Source organism: Petromyzon marinus, chromosome 9 (assembly GCF_048934315.1).
Source record: "Petromyzon marinus isolate PM22_M1 ecotype Great Lakes invasive population chromosome 9, UKy_Petmar_22M1.pri1.0, whole genome shotgun sequence".
In the NCBI taxonomy this organism is placed as follows: domain Eukaryota; kingdom Metazoa; phylum Chordata; class Hyperoartia; order Petromyzontiformes; family Petromyzontidae; genus Petromyzon; species Petromyzon marinus.
In genome coordinates this window covers 7,376,303-7,399,528 of record NC_133675.1, presented here as the reverse complement: position 1 = coordinate 7,399,528, position 23,226 = coordinate 7,376,303, and the positions used below count along the sequence as shown (strand labels likewise).

General features: G+C 40.5%; 1 long non-coding RNA gene across 2 annotated transcripts; it reads right to left on the bottom strand.

Annotated features, from left to right (window-relative positions):
* Window positions 1–6,394: 6,394 nt before the first annotated feature.
* On the bottom strand, window positions 6,395–18,884 carry LOC116940619 (uncharacterized). Of its 2 annotated transcripts, none has more exons than XR_004402564.2 (4): window positions 18,112–18,884; window positions 12,442–12,531; window positions 11,641–11,727; window positions 6,395–9,639 (listed from the first exon to the last, which is right to left on the bottom strand). It is a non-coding gene; the product is annotated as an uncharacterized LOC116940619 (long non-coding RNA). The 2 variants fall into 2 exon arrangements; XR_004402563.2 differs by having other exon boundaries at window positions 11,659–11,727.
* Window positions 18,885–23,226: the final 4,342 nt, after the last annotated feature.

Genomic DNA, 23,226 nt, shown 5'->3' with positions numbered 1-23,226 from the left:
GAAGTTTGCCAATGAACATCTGAATGATTCAGAGGACAACTGGGTAAAAGTGTTGTGGTCAGATGAGACCAAAATGGAGCTCTTTGGCATCAACTCAACTCGTCGTGTTTGGAGGAGGAGGAATGCTGCCTATGACCCCAAGAACACCATCCCCACCGTCAAACATGGAGGTGGAAACATTATGCTTTGGTGGTGTTTTTTCTGCTAAGGGGACAGGACAACTTCACCGCATCAAAGGGACGATGGACGGGGCCATGTACCGTCAAATCTTGGGTGAGAACCTCCTTCCCTCAGCCAGGGCATTGAAAATGGGTCGTGGATGGGTATTCCAGCATGAAAATGACCCAAAACACACGGCCAAGGCAACAAAGGAGTGGCTCAAGAAGAAGCACATTAAGGTCCTGGAGTGGCCTAGCCATTCTCCAGACCTTAATCCCATAGAAAATCTGTGGAGGGAGCTGAAGGTTCGAGTTGCCAAACGTCAGCCTCGAAACCTTAATGACTTGGAGAAAATCTGCAAAGAGGAGTGGGACAAAATCCCTCCTGAGATGTGTGCAAACCTGGTGGCCAACTACAAGAAACGCCTGACCTCTGTGATTGCCAACAAGGGTTTTGCCACCAAGTACTAAGTCATCTTTTGCAGAGGGATCAAATACTTTTTTTCCCTCACTGTATATATAAATACCTTAATGCGTCTTAAACCTCTAGGGCCTTCCCGACAAGATAGAAAGCTGAAATTTGGTACATAGGTAGCTTTTAGGACAAAAACAACAGAGAAATGCGATGTTATTTATTTATTTAAGCCCCCCCCCCAAAAAAAAATCGTTCAAAATATAAGATTGCAGTTTGTTTTTCGTTTGATAGAGCGTTAAACAACAAATTTAAAGCGAGAACCATTGTTCTAGCTTATATTGCTTTTGATTTATTTCGGATTTAAGCGGTTTTGAACGAAAAAAATACGCATTTTATGATGTTCACATCTGAATAATTCGAAAACAGGAAAAGATAGGGGCTTTCCCTCATAGAGTATTAACGTTATTGTTTGTTCTTTCTAATAAAAATAATAATAATTTGGAGTTGTTATTAGCGTCTGATCGTAGATAAAATTGTATTCTTATATTTATTTAAAACTTTTGCCTGGCGAAGACAGGCTTTATCAAAAAAAAACCTTTTAGCTTGGCTTCTTTAAGGTCTCGAAATAAAAGTAATGCAGCCTGTGCATCTAATACAAAATATTTATTTATAAGGTTATTTCAGTCACGTGAAAAATGCCGTGCAAATCTAAATTAGGCAAGGATACGGAAAACAACTATTAATTCCATTTGAAAATGAATGAGGAACAATGTTCCATTGAACCTTCTTGTGAGAGATTATAATAACTTCCTGTCAAAAACCTGTAGGAGTAAAGAAACAAACTTTGCTTCAAAAGATGAAGTCGAAGTGTGAGAACTTGTTACTCTGTAGAAGTGGGTTAATCTGATGAAAGACAAGTTCAATCTATTTCACGGTAACTATTTCATGCAATTTGGGCCCGAGAAGTAGTTTCCAGAAGGTGTTTTATTGTGTCGCGTCCAATGCATCAATAACCATCGCAGAGCGCATGGGAATCACGGAGCCGCACTGCTCACTAGAAAATGAAACGTATATTAACAAGGCTATACGTTATGTATTTTTTAGGCAAAACTGTCCTTGCATTGCACAAGCTACGCTATGGCGATTCCTATTTAACAGTGAGTTGAACTTACTCGGAAGCAGAAACAACACAATGTACATTTTTTTTTAAGTGTAAAACTTCTTCACGTTAGCAATAATTAAAAAAACATAAGTACAGTATGTATTTTCCACAGAACATGATCCTATTAAGGTAACACCGCAACTTTAAGTGACCATATCTCTTGCAGGACACAAGAATTAATGCTGATGATTATGCATGTGCTGAGTTCATGGCTATGCCACATTTATGTTGCCCAATTTCAATGACATGTCGGAGACAGACAAAAAAGAATTGTGACTATGATATGAAAAGTATATACACTGTTTTACACTCGCAGTACTTTTATTTAAATTAACTCTTACCATCAATTTTGTTACATGATTAGTCCAATATAAAAACAATCCTGTAAAGTATGAATTATCATTAGATTTGGTTTAATATCACTTCATACTTAAATATTACTGCCACTTAAATATGTCTGCCATCAAGTGTGATACTTAATCGGATTTAAAAGAATTGTTTCAATTTAAATAGCAAAAGTTTAATTTCATTGGAAAAGGAGCGATAGCTGCACAAATTCTGTTTTTTTCCACTTTATTTCGCAAAATCCCTCTGAAAATTAAAAAGTTTGCTTTGATTTTTTCATGGCACACTATCCAGAGATTAGAACAATAATTATTTCGAAGTGACTTCAAAAGTGGTTGTGTGACCTCATCATCTGGGGGAGTTCTATGATACAATGTGGTACAATGTATGTATTTTCAAATAGAGATGTCTTCATCTTATACCACCATGATGCCAATAAAACAATTGGAATATAGACACATTATAATTAAATACATTGAATCATTCACAGAAAACATTTCTGAGAGTTTACAAGTGAATAATATTTTCGCATAACTCGTATAGATATCTGGCCGGCATAGAAGAGCCGATCAAATATCTTCGAAAGTAAAGGTATTCTGTCTATCCCTCTCATAGAGGCCGTTCTATCAAGCAGTGCTGTTAGGAAGACATTGGATGGCTGCATCTTTACCCTTTATATTGTAGTATTTATCGCCTTGCATGAAAGGGATCTGAATCCACTGGTTAATGTTAGCACCCGGACAAAAACACGTTCATTTAAACGATTAAAGTCCATTTCACTCACTTCGATTGCAAAATTACATGGCGCAGTGCCTTACACAATGGCCTTTTTGTTCAGCAATGAGGCTTTGCTTTGACTCATGAAAACACTCAATGGTGGAAGGGTAACTGAGGTCAAGTAAAGCAGGAAGGGGAGAGCTTTAATTTGGGCCATTGAGCGTTTACCAACTATGAGGTCAACAACTGCAGAGACGGAGCGATGATATCCGCACAGGTGCTGGGTGGATTGTGGCATTGCTAAGAGTGTGAGAGATGGCGACGGCTTTGGGAAGCCTCCATCCAGCAGGGTATTGATCACGGGTGATGATGATCAAAAAACAACCCTTAAAAGAGTATTGTCATGTCAGATTATCGATTTGTTCTCTCATATATGATTCCAAATCATTGAAACGTTTAAATATCTAGTTTCAGTTTGTTCTGGCTGAATGTCGACCACCACCTGGTGGCTGGCCATCGAACAGACACAACAGACAATTGCAAAGTACTATATACAATTTGACACAGTCAAAACCCGCAGTGATGCCATAATCGACTGATCAAAATTGGCATTGATTGTGTACATTTAATTCCGTGTTTACAACAGTGGCTCCACAGACTCGCCCCACCATAGGAACGTGGAACTTCCTCAACTGACTCGAGAGATATGCGCTGAACCGTCATTACGGTCAGAATACCACTGACTATTTAATTTTAAAGAATGTAGATTTTTTTTTTAATGATCAATAATTTTTGGAAGCATTTATTTTTTACCTTAAAATCTTCGGAAACATATGACGACCCACGACCTATGTGTAACGTGTTCCAACATTCGTTTGTCTGACTGGTTGTATCAAAACTCCTTAAAAATTGAGGGTGTGCAATGTGAGCTTGGCCACGTGGTTGTGCGGTAAGATTGACTTGGGGCAGCGTGGCACCGGGATAGCGGAAAGGGGCTTACATAGAAGTGGCTCGACAATGATTAAGCTGCGTTCGTGTTGACTATAACAGATGTTGAATTTCTCTAGATGCATGGTGGTAGGAGGGTGGAAGGTCTCAACAATCAGATGGCAGTGGCGCGCGCAGGCTTGGCTGCGAACGGAGCGGCAATAGAAGTTCAATTATTCGGACATACAGGACACGGAGGCAACAACGAATCTGGAGACGAGGGTCATAGAAGTGGTGGTTGCTGTGGATCGGTGAAGTTGGATCCCAGAGTGGTTACCCTCGGCCCACCTACCTGTGCGTGCGATCTCTGTAAGCGTGTGTGTCAACGTCGATCAAACGCTGGTCTTGCTCGTCACAAGCGGAGCTCACAGGAACCATGCATAACAAGCGTATAGATGATGTCGAAGGATTACCGACTCCTGACTGCATGATGAGGTGGCAATGAGTGTAGCTGGGAAGGGAAACGCTGGAGCTCTATTTGCAATAAAAGTATGTTGGCTTTCTGCGAATGGCATCTGGAACTGCATCGAGAGATATAAAGTGATAGGAAAAATTGATGAGAGAGAACTTCTGGAATCTTTAGAAGCGTCTGCAGACGTTGAGTGCACGATATTCGTAGGCCAATGGTCAGCATCCGCGACAAATTTGCTATTCACGAACATAATCCGGAATGTATCCCTCGCGAATACCGAGGGAAATTCTCTCGGGAGTAAAAATTGTCCCGGGGGGGGGGGGTGAAGCGACGGTGCAGTGGTTCGTGCACAGCGCAATGAACCCGCTGACAAGTGTTAGATTCCCAGCCGAGGCTCATTGATGTCATTGGCAAGCGATATACGAGCTGGGCATGACCCTTTGCCAGCCCGCACTGATCAGTGTGAAGTAAAGTGTAAAGAAGAAAACCCCGCCATCACCGACATCGTGTGGGAAGAACTTCACCAAGTCGTGGATTGACAAAAGCAGCGGGGTGCATAAAATTGGCAATTATCAATTGTTAATTTCACAATACATGCATTAAACCTTGTGAATAAGAATCTATCTTTCGATTTGCATCTGTTATAATGGGAATATGACACCCTTGCAGACATGATGTGCTACCATTCACTGTAATGTGAAAAAAACATAATTAGTTTTTTTTTTAAATCGAATTTTAACCCCAAATCGCAAACATTCATAAATTCATCTTCTTGGTTCTTTCGGAAGAAGGCTACTTGTGTTGTGGCCGAAACGTCGTGAGAATTTTGTCTTATTTTGTTTTATTGTTTTATTCTCATTCTACGTAACTTTACCGAAAGAACCAAGAAGATGAATCCTTGCAGTCACGAAAGCTTTAAATCGAAATTCATTTTCTATCAGACTTGGCATCACATTTTACAGGAGATAAATCACTCGAATCACTGACGATTCTATATTTCAAGTTTTCAGCAGGAAACTTCCAGATCATAACTTTGGGGTCCAGAATTGAAGATGTTTGATTGAACATTTGTTTTTTTACCATAAACTAGACTGCGACGTGCCACATTTCAGCTTTTTGGTGGTTCCATAACATCGGACAAGTCGGTCATGATTATTGATATAAGCTAAAAAGCACCTACTCGCATGCATATATGTACGTTGAACTTCTTTCGCACCGTATGTAACCAACCGTGTTCATCGGAGGTGCACATGAATCCCTGTCGCAAAGTGACCTTGTTTAAAGCAGGGTGGCACACACAACCTCGGGGTGGTGGTGCACGACACTGTCAAGGTTAAATTAACTTAAAACAAATTTTCTGAACGCTAAACAGAACGATGTAACGATCTGCTTTTTGTTTACCATGCAATTCTGCTCAAACTCTGAGAAATTTCTGCGACCGCCCATTGCTCACTTGTACAAATCTTTGCACCAACATTTTTTTCACTTTATAAGAATTTAGCAACCCACTCCAACCTCCCACCAGCACCCCTTACAAATCTAAAAGGTTGATGTGAAATACGTGATAATCGGTCGTGTTGTGATAATTCAGAGCCCGTAATTAGCCATCGTGGTGCTCAGTATTGTGCAGGAAACCACCGATACACTGGTCCTCCTTTGAATGAGACACAAGCCCGAGACTTGAAATTGTTACACGGAGAGTTTACAAGGATGGGCTTCTTGGCCGCGTTGCTATGGAAACATCTCACTCTGGGCCTTTGCGTTTTATATATTTTTTTGTAATACAGTGCATTATTAGGGTATACAATGCGGGTAGTGAGCACTGCCCACAGTGGAAAACAACAGCAATACCCTGATATAAAAAAAACACATTGTTACTGGCTTGTGCTCTTAAATGCGCAAGGAATTAAGCATCAAAGATTATTTGCTGTAATTTGTATTTATTCCTTCTGCAGATTAGCATTCCGGTGCAAATTGCAACATTCCCAGGGTATTTTCTAGTGTGAGCTAAAATGTTGATGGACAAACACACCAGAATACAATCCATAATTACTGCTAATTTGATAGCATGCCACACATCTATTGAGTAAATTCCAATATTCGTTGACAATGTTTGCATGTCTTGAGATTGAATAAAATATACCCAATGCATCCAAAATGAGTGATTTAGGGAAAACAATATGCCGCACTCAGTAATGTTAAGGAATATTAATTGAAGTGTTTTTTAATCAAGTACATCAATTACATCTCAATGAAAAATACATTTAAAAACAAAGCCATCCATCTGGTTGGGATTAAATCATGATAATTATTGACCATTCACATTGAAAAACCATTCTGTTAATTATTTTCATGCAAAGACATTTAAACGTCATCGTGCAGCGTTATACATGCGTCGTTATTGTAGAGTCCAATTCGTAAGAATTTTTAAACGAACCGCAACATAATTGCTTGCTGTCCCAATACGTGGCCAAGGGATGTAATCTATCCCGGTTTCCCCCAGCATTGCCATCCACTTTTGAGATAGCTGTCACTTGCATAAGATTACTCCCGCTATTCGGATTTGCATTACGTTCCGGTTTTTGTAGTTCGGAGATGGTAACCCCGATACAAAATTTAAACGGAATTGGCCATAGTTGCGATGATTTTCAATACAGTGCTATATGAACAGGAGGGTTATGGGAAGACTACGCCGTTTTTTTTTACATTGTAGCACTTCATTCCAACACTAGGTGTCAGTGGTTAATTGCATTTAACATATATTTTAAATGCCCAAAACAGAACGTACGTTTACTAACATGTTTTGTTTCTAGATGTTGACTTTATTTAGAAATTTATATCTTTTTTCAGGAACATCACTCGTTCTGACTTTGTAAGCAGTAAACAGTGGTCGTACATCGTGGTGATTGGCTTCAGCCATGGGAATGTGGAATTTATACCGCTTAGTTTGGGCCATAAACGGATGTGAGCCACTGCTCCATTTGGTAACTTAACATGGGAGGCATTTGATTTCGAATTTTGATACAGATTAAGCAAAAAAAACAGCGATGTTTTTCCTTGATGTGTGTAGAGCTTTTAACATTTTAACGCCCACGTCGACCTGATGCAAGACATTTTAATTCATTAAAACGATTTAACACATGTGCATTGAAAAACAAATTCAATATTCACTATAGTTTCACCCACCATTTTGAAAATATATACTAATTATTTACATAACATGGTGCAATTTGTTTTGTTTGAACATTAATGCAAAAATAAACATTTTCCTAAGAATGTTTCCTGCAAAAAAGAATAGTAGTACGTAAGCAGCAACAACTCTACAAGTCTCACACCACAAAGTCTGCAGCAATAACAAGCTTCCGCCATGATCAATCCACTGCTGGATAAAAGCCGTCACCACCTCTCGCAATCTTGCGATGAAATAATCCACCTCGCGCCTGGACGCGAGATAGTTTCATCACTCCATCCCATTGGGATTCTCCTAGAAGCTCATTCCAGTAAAAATTTCTCTTGTATGCCTATTAACCAGGATTTCTACTATATGTGCTCCCTAATCGACGCGCACAATATGAACGGTCTTGCTATCCAAGCCTTTGCACGAATACATTGCGCAGAATCGGTTTGGCGATGCGGTTATTGCATGCGATTCTAAATGTTTTACCTCGAATTAAAAAAAACAGATGGATAAAAGGATCGACCCCCAGCACCCACTCCCACATCAAATGGTACAATACAGTATATCATCTCTGTTGCCATTTTGTTTTACCATGGCGGCTTAGTAAACACATAGTTGTTAAACATTATGTATCTGTACATCTGTAATTTGACGATTTACGCTTTTATGTGCATGCTTTGTTGTCTTTCAGACAAGCTGGGCATGTCACTTGCATGTCACTTTCATCACTGCTGTTGTTGCCCTTATTCACAATCATAAATAATACAAAGCCCTGACAATGTCATTCTATGCTGCTACAGCCAGCTGTTTCGTGAGCTACGTATAGTTACCATACTTTTTGTTTGTTTTTAATGCTGTTGGATGTGTGTGAACTGTGAAACCATTTCATTTCTGACTGCTTTTGGTCACCAGGCCAGCAGTGTCTGGGCATGGGCTTATATCCTTATTTCCAACTGCCTCGGGCTATCTAACTTGCTTTTGTCAAAGGGTATGGAGCAGTTTTGGGAACTTGTTTTACACGAGTTTTCCTTTATCTTTATGTTGCAGCTTTCACCAAACAAATGAAAACTGCACAATCAGAATGAACTGCAGGATATGATATAAGACATTCATTGGGGGTGATGCATGCCTGCAATCGAGCATTTTGGAGGTGAGGGTTGGTCAATCACACAAACGGTGTGGAACTCCCTGTGAGCAAGGGGCCATACTCTGGGTTTTCAGGAGAAGGCGTTCCAGCAAATGTGGACTTCACCTTTTCTATCTGTATGCATTAGTATCGCCTCCATGCACACGTGGGTTTTATCCATGTAAACACTCAATTTGCCGATAACATCTTCATATGTAGAGGATGGCAGACCTTGGGGGGGGGGAGGGAGTAGAAGTTTTCTGTCGGTTCACTGTCTTGCTGTATTTCTCGCTCATCTGTGATTTTTTTCTCTCTCTCTCGCCTCTGAGTCATTCTCTCTTCGAAAGTGAGTGAATACTTTGTGGCATATTACACATTTTAATTATCATTATTATCATTGTTCATAAAAGAATGAACATTTGGGCTCCGAAAAACAATGAGCAAAACTAAAGTCACCTATAACAAGTTTCCTAAAACAGTTGTGGATATCAGTTGGAGGGACCCAACTGGAGAAGACAGAATATTTTTTGTTACCTATGAACGTTATTATCGGTGGACTAGCATCAAATGGATGAAGTAAAGAGGCAGATGGGAGCAGGTTGAAGTGCTTTTAGAAACTGAACTTAATCATGCAAAGCAACAAAGCAACGTGCATGTAGAATCTTTTAAGCGTGCATTTGTGTTTGCGGTGACATGGATTGGAATCATTCGTTGACAAAGAAAAAGCAAAAAGCTGAAAAGTGTGCAATAAAACATGGTTGAGATGCATGCTTGGAAACCGAGACGGAATGAGGAAAACATGGATTAGCGAACACACGCAAGTTAAAGTCACAACTTTGGCTGCTAACAAAAGTGGGCTTGGCAAAGAACGTGTTACTGTAAATAATAATAAAGAATGATTGAGACTAACAACAGAGTTTCAGCAAAAGACCAGCACACGTCCAAGAGTGACTACCATGGAGATGTAGCAATAAAATAACCTCGTCTGCAGGAGTTAGATATATTGTTGTTTTGTGAGACCATTACAGATGGCCACGGCTTGGTGAGCTCTTCATCCAGCAGTGGATAGGTCATGGCTGACAGATGGAAAAGTTGAATTGTCTCCCTGTTGGCTTTTTGTTGCTTTGTGTCTCCATCACCTGTGCAGATAAAAAGCGTCACAAATAATTTGACACGGATACCTGGCCACTAGGTAGTGGTTGTACTTTACACAAGTTGAAGAAGTTAAGAACCACCTTAAATAGCCACAGCACGAGAGTGAAAAGCAAGCAAGACAATTATTTAGATACGTGACCTTTTGAGCAAGGACCAGTGCCAGCGTGTATGATACTCTGAAAAAAATATCCTGGTATTGAACAGTCCCATAACAATTTACAGAAATGTATATCCTTTCCCTTTATAAAATGTGACATTGCATTATTTTGTCATTGGTAAAACTATATGTTTGGTGAATAGAATATTAAAAGTGTGCTCTCTGACACTTACAACTCTCTTTTTAAATGATATTTTATCACTTTACTGCATTCGTTTTATTCATGTCCATAATTTAAATGACAAAGTTATATGTACAGTACTTTCCAACAAGCATAGTACATCTAAAAGGTAAAAAGGAAATATGCAGCCCTGCAATTGCTGCTCACACCACTGCTGGCAAAGGTGGGCCTCCGCTAGAGGGAGCTTTAAAGAGCCCCTTTTATTTGTTTATTTATTTACCTACTTCTCCAAGTTGGTCAGGCATCTTCGAAAAAAGTGGGGGGATAAGCACACTTTACATGAGACCTGCCGATTGACTTAACCGTGGTCCCCACTCATTTACTGAACTCCTGGGACAGACACGGGGCAGAGGGGAAGTTAAGGAACATTCCCATCACACAACCTGCTGATCAATTGAATGCTGGGCGTCCAGAGTCGGGTAGGGGGGGGCACGTTTATAAAACATGTTTTTATTGCTTATTGTCTACAGGACTATATGGGTGCTGTGTTTTGGAACGATGAGCCATGAGGCCGCTAAGAATCACAAACGCCTATTGTGTGGCAACACTGCGTGCACTTCGAGGTGTTAAATAAAAAAAGACCCAACCGAAGTACTGCAATGCCCCCCTTGCTATTGCCAAATTACTGAATGCATTGGAACAGCAGAGGAAACGGTTGCACTCAAAGTGGTGCACATGAAGTTACTTGATCTGAGCTTTCGCATTTCTTACCGAAGGGCAATATCAGGGTTCCACCAACCCCCATTGAGAGAAAGGTGATGGAGCTCCCAGCTGTTAATCTTTATGTTTTCATGAATATGATAGTAAAGGTGTGCTCTCTAACACTTACACTGTTTTCAAATGATATTTTCTTTTATAACTTTACTGCATTCGTTTTGTTCCTGTTTATGATTTAAATGTTGAAGTTATACGTACAGTACTTTCCAACAAGCATAGTGCACATTTCATGCAAGGAAAATGTTAAATATTTGTTGCTTTGACAATTGTATACATGCAAGAGCGGCAAATGAGTAGAACATGCTGTTGTTTATATATTCCTGAATTGTTGGATGCAGTGCATATTGCAAGCTATGACTTATAGGTCAGTGACATGAACGAACACTGACAATTAAAATAGTATGAATGGTGAAATATGTGCAAAAGAAGCATGGAGAGGTGCCTTTATCTTGGACTTGCATTGAGACAAGAACATGAGGACGTGGATCAAGAAACAAACAAAAGTTAGAGACGTCATCATATTGCCTGCGAAGGAAAGTAAATGGGCTTGGGCAAAACGCATCGCCACTCGGGCTGACAAGACCGGTGCTAAAATGGCACCCAAAGGAGATTTAAAAAACCACCCAAGAAAATTACTACCATGGAGATAAAGCTATGAGATTAAAATAATGTTCAAAATCAAAGCGGATTATGGCATCACAAGACCGTTAATTATGCCACAATATTGGGAGGTATTCATCCAGCAGAGGACAGATCATGGCTGGTGATAATGATTATGGCGCACTCTGGTGCACGGACAATGATTTTGATGAAATTTTAAAATAATGTAAAATAAATATTATTTTGATTTACACTAAGGAACAGTGAGAAAAAGTGTCCATAAACTCACTATATAATACTTGGGAATATTGATTACTCATGTGTGGCTACCCAGGAGATGAGTGGTACCAGCTCAGCGCGCTGTCCTCTGGGCCACTGGGACACCTTGATCGTCTGTATTGAAGAAAGCACTGTTGTCTGTAAACAGAACAGCAAACACACTAAGCTACGTTTTTGGAACAAATATACCAATGTGTTCAGTGACTGGTTTTACAAAGTTACGTGGAAAGTGGGATATTATTTAATCAAATATCTTTCATTGTGTGTGCGAGCAACAAAATGTGTTTAATAAGAAACCAAACAGTGCACGAGACTTTGTGGCAGTTAGGATTCTTCAAGTATTGAATTTTCTTACCAATTTTTGGAAGTGACTACAATTGAGTAGGCTCTTTAATGGATATTCATATATTAATGGACATTGGTAGCAGTGGTGCAGTGGATAGCATACTGCACTATAAACCCTGGAGACTTTAAGCCCTGCGGCGCCATCGTGGCGAGATATTAACTACCTTGCCTGGTATACAGGAGATCGTGGGTTCAATCCCCACCCTAATGATTGTATATATTTGGAGTTCGCATGTTCTCCCCGTGGTCGGGTGGATTTTTCTCCAAGTTCTCTAGTTTTTCCATCCATATTCTTTGGGTCTTTCGGTAAAGCCATGTAGATAGAACAAAAAATGTTTTAAATAAAAATAATAACAATATCAAGCCTCTTTTTTCCATCCACATTTAGAAACATGCGTTTGGAATATTTGACTGATATAAATATCCACATGATAAGCCACTTCGTTTCGCTATCATTTGTGGCCAGGTCGCTTCTGAAAAAGAGCTATACAGCTCAGTGACCCTTACCTGGTAAAAAATATAGACTTGAGGTTGATTCATCAGTGCCGAGTGACGTATGAACCTTTCCCGAGTCTCCCTCCACCAACCTGCACTGACCTGTGTGGTGAAATATGGTTAAACATTCTCTTTGAACAAGACAGTGTGGGAAGGCCTTCAGCCAGCAGGGAATTGACAAAGGACTATACATTATTGTGAATATAGTTGCCTGCTGATTTGATATATTGTCCCCTTATTGTAAAAATGTCATTAAAAATGGAAGACATTCGAGTTACTGTTTTCAGCCACAGAAGCCTGTCAGAATATTATCAAATATAGTTCATATAGTCTGCACTTCACGGGACATGTGCTGCCTGCTGTGAACGCACTCGTAATACATTTACACCAGCGTCAATTTGGTGGCCATGGTTTCTCACTATCTGCCCCTTACTGTAATTTCAGAGAAATATTTCGTCTACAAAATTATTAAAAAATTTGACAGCTTTCGTACATACCATTTTACCAGGGAATATCATCAAGGGCCATGATCTATTCACTGCTGCATGAAGGCCTCTCCATGTCGGCGCCGGTCCGCACCGATTTTGTGATGCCAACAATCCGTCACGTTCCTGAATATTAGCTAATCTAATGGCTCCCTCTCTCATCTTAAAGTGTGTTCTCTCCATGGGCTGCCATTCCATTGCCAGTCTTGTTCATTGGCCCTAAGCCCTTTTAGCACTGCATCTTTCCCAAGCCCACTTACTGTTCATAGCAGTCAATATGTCTCTTAATTTGTTAAGAGACATCAGTAAGTGATAATATTACAAAGTGACATGCAGACACGTGTACATACACCGATAATGAATGAATAGTATGTGATTTTTTTCTAACATTGTAGAGAGTATTACGTTGAAATATCTACCGCGACACACCGCCAGTTGTTCATTCATTCTTACCCTGCTGAGAAGCAAGTAGAAGAACAGTTGTAGCCAATTATTTTAAGTGTCTGGGTGAGTGCTGGCTTGTGAAGTCAAAACCCTGATCTCTTAAACCCAGCATAGGCCCTCCTACCCTCAGGCTACGAGGTCAGGAGGCTTTATTTAAAATATTCCTTTGTATCTGCAGGAAAGCTGCATGAAAATGATTGGCCTATTTGTCAAACAACATGAAGCCAATTTACAATTTTCAAATATTTTAGAACGCAATATAATGTTTATATCTGTAATTTACTAGCTTTAGCAATCAATTTACACAATGTTGGTTGCAACGTGCCCATTTGTGGGGTCTCCTTCCAAAAATCCAATATTTGATTAATTGCATGTGACGGCCATAATGAGTGTTGACCCATAATTATATTTCGGAGGAAAAGCACCGTTTGCCTTGCGCGCTTAATAATAATGTCCTATTAATTCCCCACCCCCATTATAATTAATGAAAACCACTCTACAGATGGAGCAGCTGTGTAAAATCTAATTTGCTTTCCTAAAATTTGCAGCGAGAGTACTGAGTCATCCATCACACCAAGTCCAAATTTTCAAGCATAATTTATAGTAGATAATTAGACACTAACTCTGTGCATTATCTCCTTATTATCTCTGTCAGCGGGGAGACTCTAGGTGCTTTTAATTGAGCTGGAACCAGCCCAAGAATGCAGTCTTGCATATTCATTAACAGACATGTATGCGTACATATTACAGTCTGTCAAACTTGCAAAGTCAGACTATGAATTGTTCCTTTAAAGTAATACTTATTTTTTATAGGTAGGTAGTTGTTCCCCGCCCACCCCATAAAATAATTTATTGAATACTAGTTTTATATTTTTAAGGGAGATAATTTTATCTTTGTTAGAATGATGGTATAGGTAAAGGTGTAGCCCACCGCATGTGACCTGCCGGGTGGCTAACTGTAGTTTCCATACTCTTTGGTTCTTTCGGTAAAGTCACGTATGTAGGTATAAAATAAAATAAATCACGACGTTTTGGGCGCAACACAAGCGTCCATCATCAGATGGGAAACCATGGTCTGCTGCTGAGGCAGACTGTTTTAAAAGGTAGCTTTCACATTCGGTCTCCTGGGTGGATAGAGGATTTTAGAAACTTGCCCATTGTTTCAACTGCCACACCAGGAAAGACGAACCGTCGCCCTCTAGATTGCAAGTGTGTTCTTCATTACACCATGGCAGCATCTAATGACATATACATAATTACTGAAAACTATGCACATTATAATGACGCTGGACCAAAACTGGTGCATGTTAAATGTCAACAAGTGAATGTGCAAGTGATTTACAGAGGACAAAACACCATGCACAGTTTTAGGGAGCTCACATTTTTGAGAAATGTCATGGGGCAAGTTCACATACTGTATTTCACATTTTGTTTGAGGGTTTTCTGGTATCAACAGCAGAAAATGAAGAACCAGTAAAGGTGAAAACATGCCTCATCCAAATGCATCATATGCATGAAACAGTCCTACTGGATTAGCAAACATCGAAGATTTAGACAAATAACGGTCTAAGGTAGGGAGTGTAGTGAGTTCACATTTTATTGTCTGATTGGATGTCAAAAGGGCATTGGTCAGGTGGGACTTTAACAGCCTTTTTGCTCTGGGGAGGCAGAAGGGAACGTGATGGTTTGCATGAAAGTGAGGGACACTAATTGATTGCAGATTTGAATTGGAGCGCTGTCAACTAGGATAGTGATGGAACAGAAGGTCTGGTCAAAGTTGGATGAAGCCAAGTGTTGGTTTCATCCAACATCACTCTGAATTTTATTTTAACATGATGGATTTGAGCATGTGTATGTATGAGTACGTGTATGTATGAAAAGTAAGTAGGCTTGGGTACGACACACTGTTTAAATGGATTTTGGCTGGTGGTTGAGACTAATGATAGAGTAGCAGTCAAAGGAGAGAACAAAACCGTGAGAGCTTCCAATGAGCAGATGGAGTGATGAGATCAACAAATGGCGTAGAAGCTCAGCGGATTATTGCATCACATGACTGAGGGAGAGCTACATCTTGGAGAGGCCTTCATCAATATACTATTGAGGTGAATATACATTATAATATGCAATCACAAACATTGTCTGTTTGTGATATCATCTGTAATGTATAACGGAAGAGAAGGAGACATTAAAATGCGTAGACTAGAAAGTGATGTGGCTGGTATACTATATATCAGGCCAGCTCAAAGTTGGCTTGATATTTACCGGTAAATGGGCCAAACAATATTTTATAGGTCAAGGCGAAGAGGCTACATTGTACCATGCCATGTACTCCAACATTGAATAATTTTGTATGTGCACATGTACAGCCATTTTGTCAATCCACCCTCAAGTGAGCCCTCCCCACCAATGACGGTCGTGCAGATAAACACATTCTCCTGCGGAGGGAGCTGGTAGGAACGATGGGTTGCTCGGTCAATGGCCAGGGTCAACAACGGTGGCACCACGTGGTGTATTCCGCAAATATGCCCGACTGTGAGGGCGGGCACAAGCCGGCGTGAGTAGGTTAAACGTTGAGTTTTATAAGGGCACCACGGGGTGACCAGCCCCTCCCCACCCAGCCCCACCCCTCCCCCACCCAGCCCCACCCTGCCCACCCAGCCCCTCCCCACCCTCCCCACCCAGCCCCTCCCTCCCCACCCAGCCCCTCCTCACCCAACCCCTCCCCACCCTCCTTACCCAGCCTCTCCCCACCTTCCCCTGTCCACCCAGCCCCACTCTCCCCACCCAGTCCCTCCCCACCCTCCCCTCCCCACCCAGCCCCTCCCCACCCTCCCCTCCCCACCCAGCCCCTCCCCACCCTCCCCTCTCCACCCAGCCCCACCCCTCCCATTTTTCGATGCAGGACGGACGGACACACTAATGCCCTGTGGGCTGGTGTAACCAGGAGGTTCCTACCAGTATTATCTGACTGTACTTCACGTTTATCAGCATCAGTTGAAGGAGGTGAGAAGCATCGATGTGGCAGCATTGACGAACAGTAGATTTATTGACTTTGCTTCACTGCCCTCTGCTGCCCACAATGTCGCCCTGCAATTCTATGACAACTTGTCGGTGCACGGTGGCTATCCATTCAGGCTCGACCCAGATATGCTTCTGAGAACTGATGAGATCAGGCACATTCCGGGTGATTTGGTCACAGCTGTAATGCAACGCAATTTTCAAACTATACCAAAGGGCGCTTCAGTTCTCCGTTCAGGCTGTTGATGGACCACAATTGTGAATGGCTCAACATTCACTTGGCTGAATAATTGTATTGATGGCAAGACTATAAGACACTTCTTGCCTTTATAGAAAACAGTCTGGCTATGACTTGCTAGGAATCTGGAAAGCCAGTCGAGACATCCTTCCACTTTTCCAGCTTCACCAGTTGCTCGCCGATGTCAGACCTGGCCCGGCGCACAGACTAAATCAACAGCGACAGCCTTGACCTCCTTTCTCATATGCAAACGTTGTTTTGTTGTTGTTAGCGTTTACTTAATTAGTGTCTAGATTTTTTTACAAGTGTGTGGTAGGCCACATCGTTGTGAAATATTTTACCCTCAAAACACGTGGCCACATACGTTCAGCCAAGCTAATTTTGAGCCGACGCTTCACAATGTCCATTGGGAAAAATGGAAAATATCAGTTTTTATTTATGGAATTGGACAAAGCCCCAACAAAGCAAATATCACAATGCAAAATGTCAGGGATCTGTTAAGAAGCTCAAATATTCCCTAGGGCTGGGTTAATCCTAGGTCACTCTTTCTCAAAGGAAACTTGTATAATTGTCTAGACATTCCCCAAAGAGAATGTTGGCAAAACTAAGCGGGCTTTGTGGATGTTTTCTTTGTCTCTCATACAACTTTTGAGCAAACTATAAGATGTCTCCTGCCTCTCCAGTTCCAAACTGTTTGGCTGTTTCATGCTGTAGCTTCAAACACAAAAAAATAAATGATTAACTTTTTTAATCCTTGTCGCAAGCAGTCTGATAGCACGTGTGCTCCTCAGTCTATTTCCATTGTGTTTTATACACTTAGTTTTAACGTCAACAAAACAGAAAAACAGACAAAACATACCAACATGCATTAATATATTACATAAATGCGCATTATAAATGATTCAAAAAGTGTCTGCTTTTTCAAAGGCCAATTTTCCTAAGTGCCAAAACCTAAATAATTATTTGACAGCAGTTAATGTGCAAAACAATGGCAATGACATTTTTGTCTGCAATTTTGCATTTTTACAGCTCTCACTGGTCATCAGGCGTACTCCCTCATAAAAATATTACAAGTGGCACTTTAATTCGGTAGTATTCGAAAACAAAACACGCATTTTTACACACGCGTGAACAATAATGCACTTTATATTAGAGCCACACTTGTTTATTTTCCGTGGCTATAACTGATCGTATGACTTATACAACCTCGACGTAAACTACGCTTCGACTAACCATTCGGTTAAGTTAAATAAGCAAACGAGCATACTCACAATACCATAAGTGTATAAACACACTCTCAATGTGCGTGTGTTTGTTATCCGTGAAGCATGTGGGCGCAGAGACGCAAATCAAGCGCGCCCACCACCACCACCACCCCCCAACACCTGGCTTGCAGGAAACCTCATGGAAATATCCGATTATTCGTACTCTGGTTAGTCTAAAGCTCAAACACATACGAGTGCTCCGAGACACAAAAAAAACCCGCCTTTTGTTTACCGCTCATCAGCTTGTCACATGGCAGAGCCCCACACTTGCTGATGGAGCTGTCGGCAGCTTATTACACGACTGGCCCCTCGGCTTTCTGACAATGGGGGGGTGGGTGGAGGGTATGTCCATTGTGCCACCCTGTCTGCCTTGTTAGCACAGTAATGGAGCAGGTAACACGAAACCCGACTCGAATGTCGATCTGCACTCGCATGGGGAGCTGTCCTGACATGCCACTATCGCACTCCAAAAGAAAGGGAGAAAAAAAATCCATTTCTCTGGCGTGCTCCCGTTTCTTTTATTTTTCACGTGACTTAAAACAGAGGAGCGATGCGTTTCGGGCTGCGGCGCGCGTAAAACTGTCGGAACGTGATGTTCATAGTAAAAACGTCTGTCGTGCGAGAAGGCCACTGGCTGCCCATGACCAATTACACTTTAAACTAACGAGCACAATCAGCACTGTCGCCAGGCTGTTTGGGGGACGCCTCGAGGTTAGCTTAATCTGCAAGCCTTTCGCTTCACGTAGGCTGCTGTCGCACATGTCTGCATGCAGAGTCGACAAATCTCAGGGTGGCTCAGCCTCTGCATTGCATTTTTTTTTAATAAGCAATAACAGCAATTAAAAAAATGCCAAAGCAAGTAAAAGCTCAAACATTATGCCGACGTGCCATATTCTGTTGCATAACACGTTTTTGAGTACCATTCCTTTGTAAAATATGTTTTACACAACACCAGCTGGAATAAACCAATGCTGCAACACGCTCAATGTATTAGATAATTTAAATGTAGAACATATACAATTACTCAAGTCACTTAGACTAAAATATGTCAAATGTTGACTTTTAAATTACCGTAATGTGAACGTTGCAGCTCCAATTAAGTCCCATACATTCGTTGCTGTGTATAAACAGTAATGGGGAGAGCGATGGTTGAGCGGAGAGCACGCTGGGCTATGTACCCGGTGACCTGTGTTTAATTCCCGGCCACGGATAATGTTAGTATAAAGTGATATCCGAATTGGTCCTGGGCCCCACCTTGACGAACCCACTGACCAGCATGGTGAAGTATGTTCAAACAAACCCACGTGACCGACATGGCATTTATCCAGCAATGGATTAACAAAGGTGCGTAAAATATTAAAGGCAATGATGTGCTTGATGTTGTGATAGGGGCAATTATGTTTTTGGCAGCCTTAGTGTCTGAATTTGCACTTTACTCTAGACTCCAATGAGTGTGAGATCACAGTGTTCTCCAGTGGTGGCCCTGAGATAGTGGTGGAAATTCAACGAGATAGTGGTGGAAATTAAACACATTGTAGGGATATCCAGGGAAAGTAAATTTAACACAATGGGAATCTCAAAGATATTTTGGGCCTGGACTGCACTGCAGGGATTCGATTACATTTATTATAATTAACGGGGAACATGGTTAAGTAATGGCAAAGTCAAGAGTGCGTGTTATTTACTATTTACTTATATTTCCCGGTATGCAGTGTCTAGACATTTCATTTGCCCCAGAGTGGGTTAAGATGATATCAATCAATATTCCAATTCTGGAGAGGGGTAAGGTGACTGTCACATCTCTCTGGGAAAATGGGAATGATTTTGAAGAGAATAATGTATTGTAAAGAGTATAATGTTATCTTTGGTGTCTGTAAAGCTACTTCCAGATTTAGTAGATAGATTTGTGAATATTGGATTGATAAAGAAATTCCTCGTATGTAAACCAGGTAAGAGCCCACTGAGACAAGATCTCTCTTCAGTAAATCAGAAACCACGGGGGGGGGGGGGGGGGGCGGGCATGGATAAAACTTTGCAGCACAAATTCTTATAGATCGAAATAAAATTCCATGCTTATAATTAGCCCCATGCTGTTGTCATTTAGATACATATTAAATAAACTGTGACACATTAATTCTATCATCAAAATATCGATGGTGAATAACACTGCAGCAATATATTTTGCTGACACTATTAAAGGCTACCTTTGGGTGTTCAAAATATTGTCAGTAAATTCCCACTGTATTAGGGTGAACATTAATTATAAGGTTTAATAAAGTCGTGTTTTTTAGGTGGCTTGGTAGACCAAGTTATAGCACTGTGCTTGCACCACATACCATGGGCTCGAATCTAGGTACATATGAATGTGTAGTGAGTTGATGGTCTCACCATCATTAATTTTATATATTTTAGCTTTGACAATAAAATAATTTGGTGTGATTGACATTAGACAAACACTCTTGTACTGTAGAGCATGTAAAAGTTATTTTCTCTGACACGTGGATAACATGGTCTATTAACGTGACCTCAGAAGTCGTTATGTGATGTAATTTCCAGGCCCACTCTCTGACAAGTTGGTACACTACTAGCAGTGGGTGTTCCAAATGGAATTCTTACATTGACACAATTTGAAGCCAATTGCACAATTTATGCTGATAGCACTACAATCAGTCCTTGACTTACAAACACCCGACTCAGGCTACAGAACCCATTCGTAAGTCGATGACTGTCCGTATATGAATATAATTCTAAAAGCGTAATAAAACAATAATAGTATGCAATGTTGATCATATAATGGCGTATTGTAACCTCAGACACAATGTTTTGTTACATTTGTGTTTGTTGATAAATTCACTTTCTTTACAATTATACACTTGCCTTCATTGCGTATTAACTGTACAAATTATTCTATTGAATTAATTCATATATGTAGTCATACATCCATTTACGCTCTATGATTAATAAACATATAAGTATTCACATATAACATTTCAGTTCAGACAAGGCCACTATGACATGCTAAGGTGCTGGACAGCATCAGAAACCATTTAATTAGCACTACGAATTCTCCTAGTGGCTTGTTATCCTTCACCATTGAGCAAGGATCGGGTGTTGTTTGTGCAGGTGAGCACCTTTCCATTCAGACATGTCTGCACATCTTGCCATTGCCAACTTAATGCCCTCTCTTTTTTCGTGTCTACATTTTCCTTTGGTGGAAACTGTTGCTCGGTCGTTACGTTAAGGTGTGGTAATTCTTGGCTTTTATTTTATGACTGAGCAGAGTGAGCATGGAATCAAAGTGGGTTTCTTCAGACAAAGATTCTTTGCCATTCTGCACCTGCCAGCAGCAATTATAGGCTCCTTTTACAGTCAAAGCAGCATGCTCCCCATTAATACTCCACACATCGCTCACTCCCAATAGTGCCAATCATGGGCATTTAATGAGATTATTTGACACTCTACCAGCTGTTTAGAAAGCAGAGATGTTCCATGTGTATTAATTTCAAAACATGAAACTCCCATTCGGCAAATGCATTGTTTTTGAACGAATTAAACTTTTACTATAAATTGGTCAGAGAAATTGGCTTTTCGGTCTCTAATTGATATGTTTATCAAAGTTTTGGTAATTTACCTTTGAAAATATTGCTTTTGGTTCTTCTACAATGTTATTAGAATTGCTGTCAACAGCACAGCCACTCTCTGACACACCCGTGTGTTAGAACAGCAGTGGGGGAGATATATTTGAACAGGACTTCTGAAATTCCTTCAAGAGCCTTTTATCTTTTTATGCAAATAGGGGTCACTGTTCCTCATACACTCTGCTATGAGATTGTTTACTGCATGACAATCGGATCGTTTTTTTAAATTCCCAGAGCGAAATTTTGGCAAGAATTAAGTATTGGCCAAGACCAACTTACTACAATTGAGAATCTGCTTTGATCAGGGATAGCTGTTCATATTTATCCCAGGATCTCAACGATTCCCCCTGAGTGTTCTGACCACTGACCTTTGAGCCATCTGGCCATCTTGGTTAATGTACATTAATATTCTTTTAAGTTTGAATTTATGCAAAAATATGAGATGCAGTTTTTTAGAGGAATAAAAAATTGTAACATTCCTTTTAAGCATACAAATTACTTATCTCATGGATAAATTGTTAACTGTCTGACCATAACGCTGTTAAATGGTTCAAAATCACCATCATTATCATCAGCCACTTTATATCGATTGTTGGATGAAGGCCTCCCCACGATGTCACCATCTCCTCACGGTCTCGTAAAGCAACAATCAGAATTCAAAATACAACAGTGTATTACATACTTACCTTTCTTACTTATTACTTGAACAAACTAATGTGTTACCGTATTTCAATCAGTGGTGGACGACAACAAGGAGCAACACAAAAAGCTGCAAGGTTACTGGTTCACATCTTTTTCTCCCTGTAAAAAAACGTACCTAATCAACATTCCTTGTATGCCGGTAAAAAAAAAAAATCGCTTGGTCGGTTGCCTCGGTAGAGTCTGAATCCAATGAGCAGTTTTCACGGAGTATCAAATCAGGCATGCTATTATTGGGATAACACTCACATTTACTGCTATGAGCAATTAAATAGATAACGCTTGGCAATTGTACCCATTTGGAAGGCCGACACGGTGTCTGAATTGAGTATTACAACTGAATCATTCTCACATCTTAGTGAACCTCCCATGGCAATTGCCAAAGTTACAAACTTTTGAGAGAAAACAAGTGGATGAAATTTTAGTTGACATCACCTGACATCCCTTTGTTGTAGCAATATAATAATTCAAGATCGTTTAACATATATATGCAGGATTTCGCAGTGTAATAGACATTCTGCGCAAGAGATAAGCATATTCTGAAATTACGAAAACGCCACTAACATAGCAGCTTTCCACAGCCACTGTTGCATCACAAGTTAAGAATTAATGATGCCGTCAAGCCCATGAAAACAACATCCCTCCAAGGATTCACAAACCTGCCACGTATTAAAATTACAGTTGTGATGCAATCATTTGGAATTCTAGAAATTTCGACAATATTTGAATTCCTAACACGAATTTACACCATCCATTTGCCCCGTAAGCGGTGCTGTTAATTTCCATCAGGATGACTCCTGAATAAGTAAACGGTGATGGATTCCTGACACGCAGTTTAAATCTCGTATGCCGGATAACGTGCCACAACCTCTGATTCCATGTGGATCTTCACCCTCTGCCCCAAACGCCCACTACGTGCTCATGATACTGCTGGGAAAAATATCTTCCACTAGAGGGAGATATAGATAGCCCTTTCTTAGAAGCCAACACAGAGGGGCTTATATCATAAC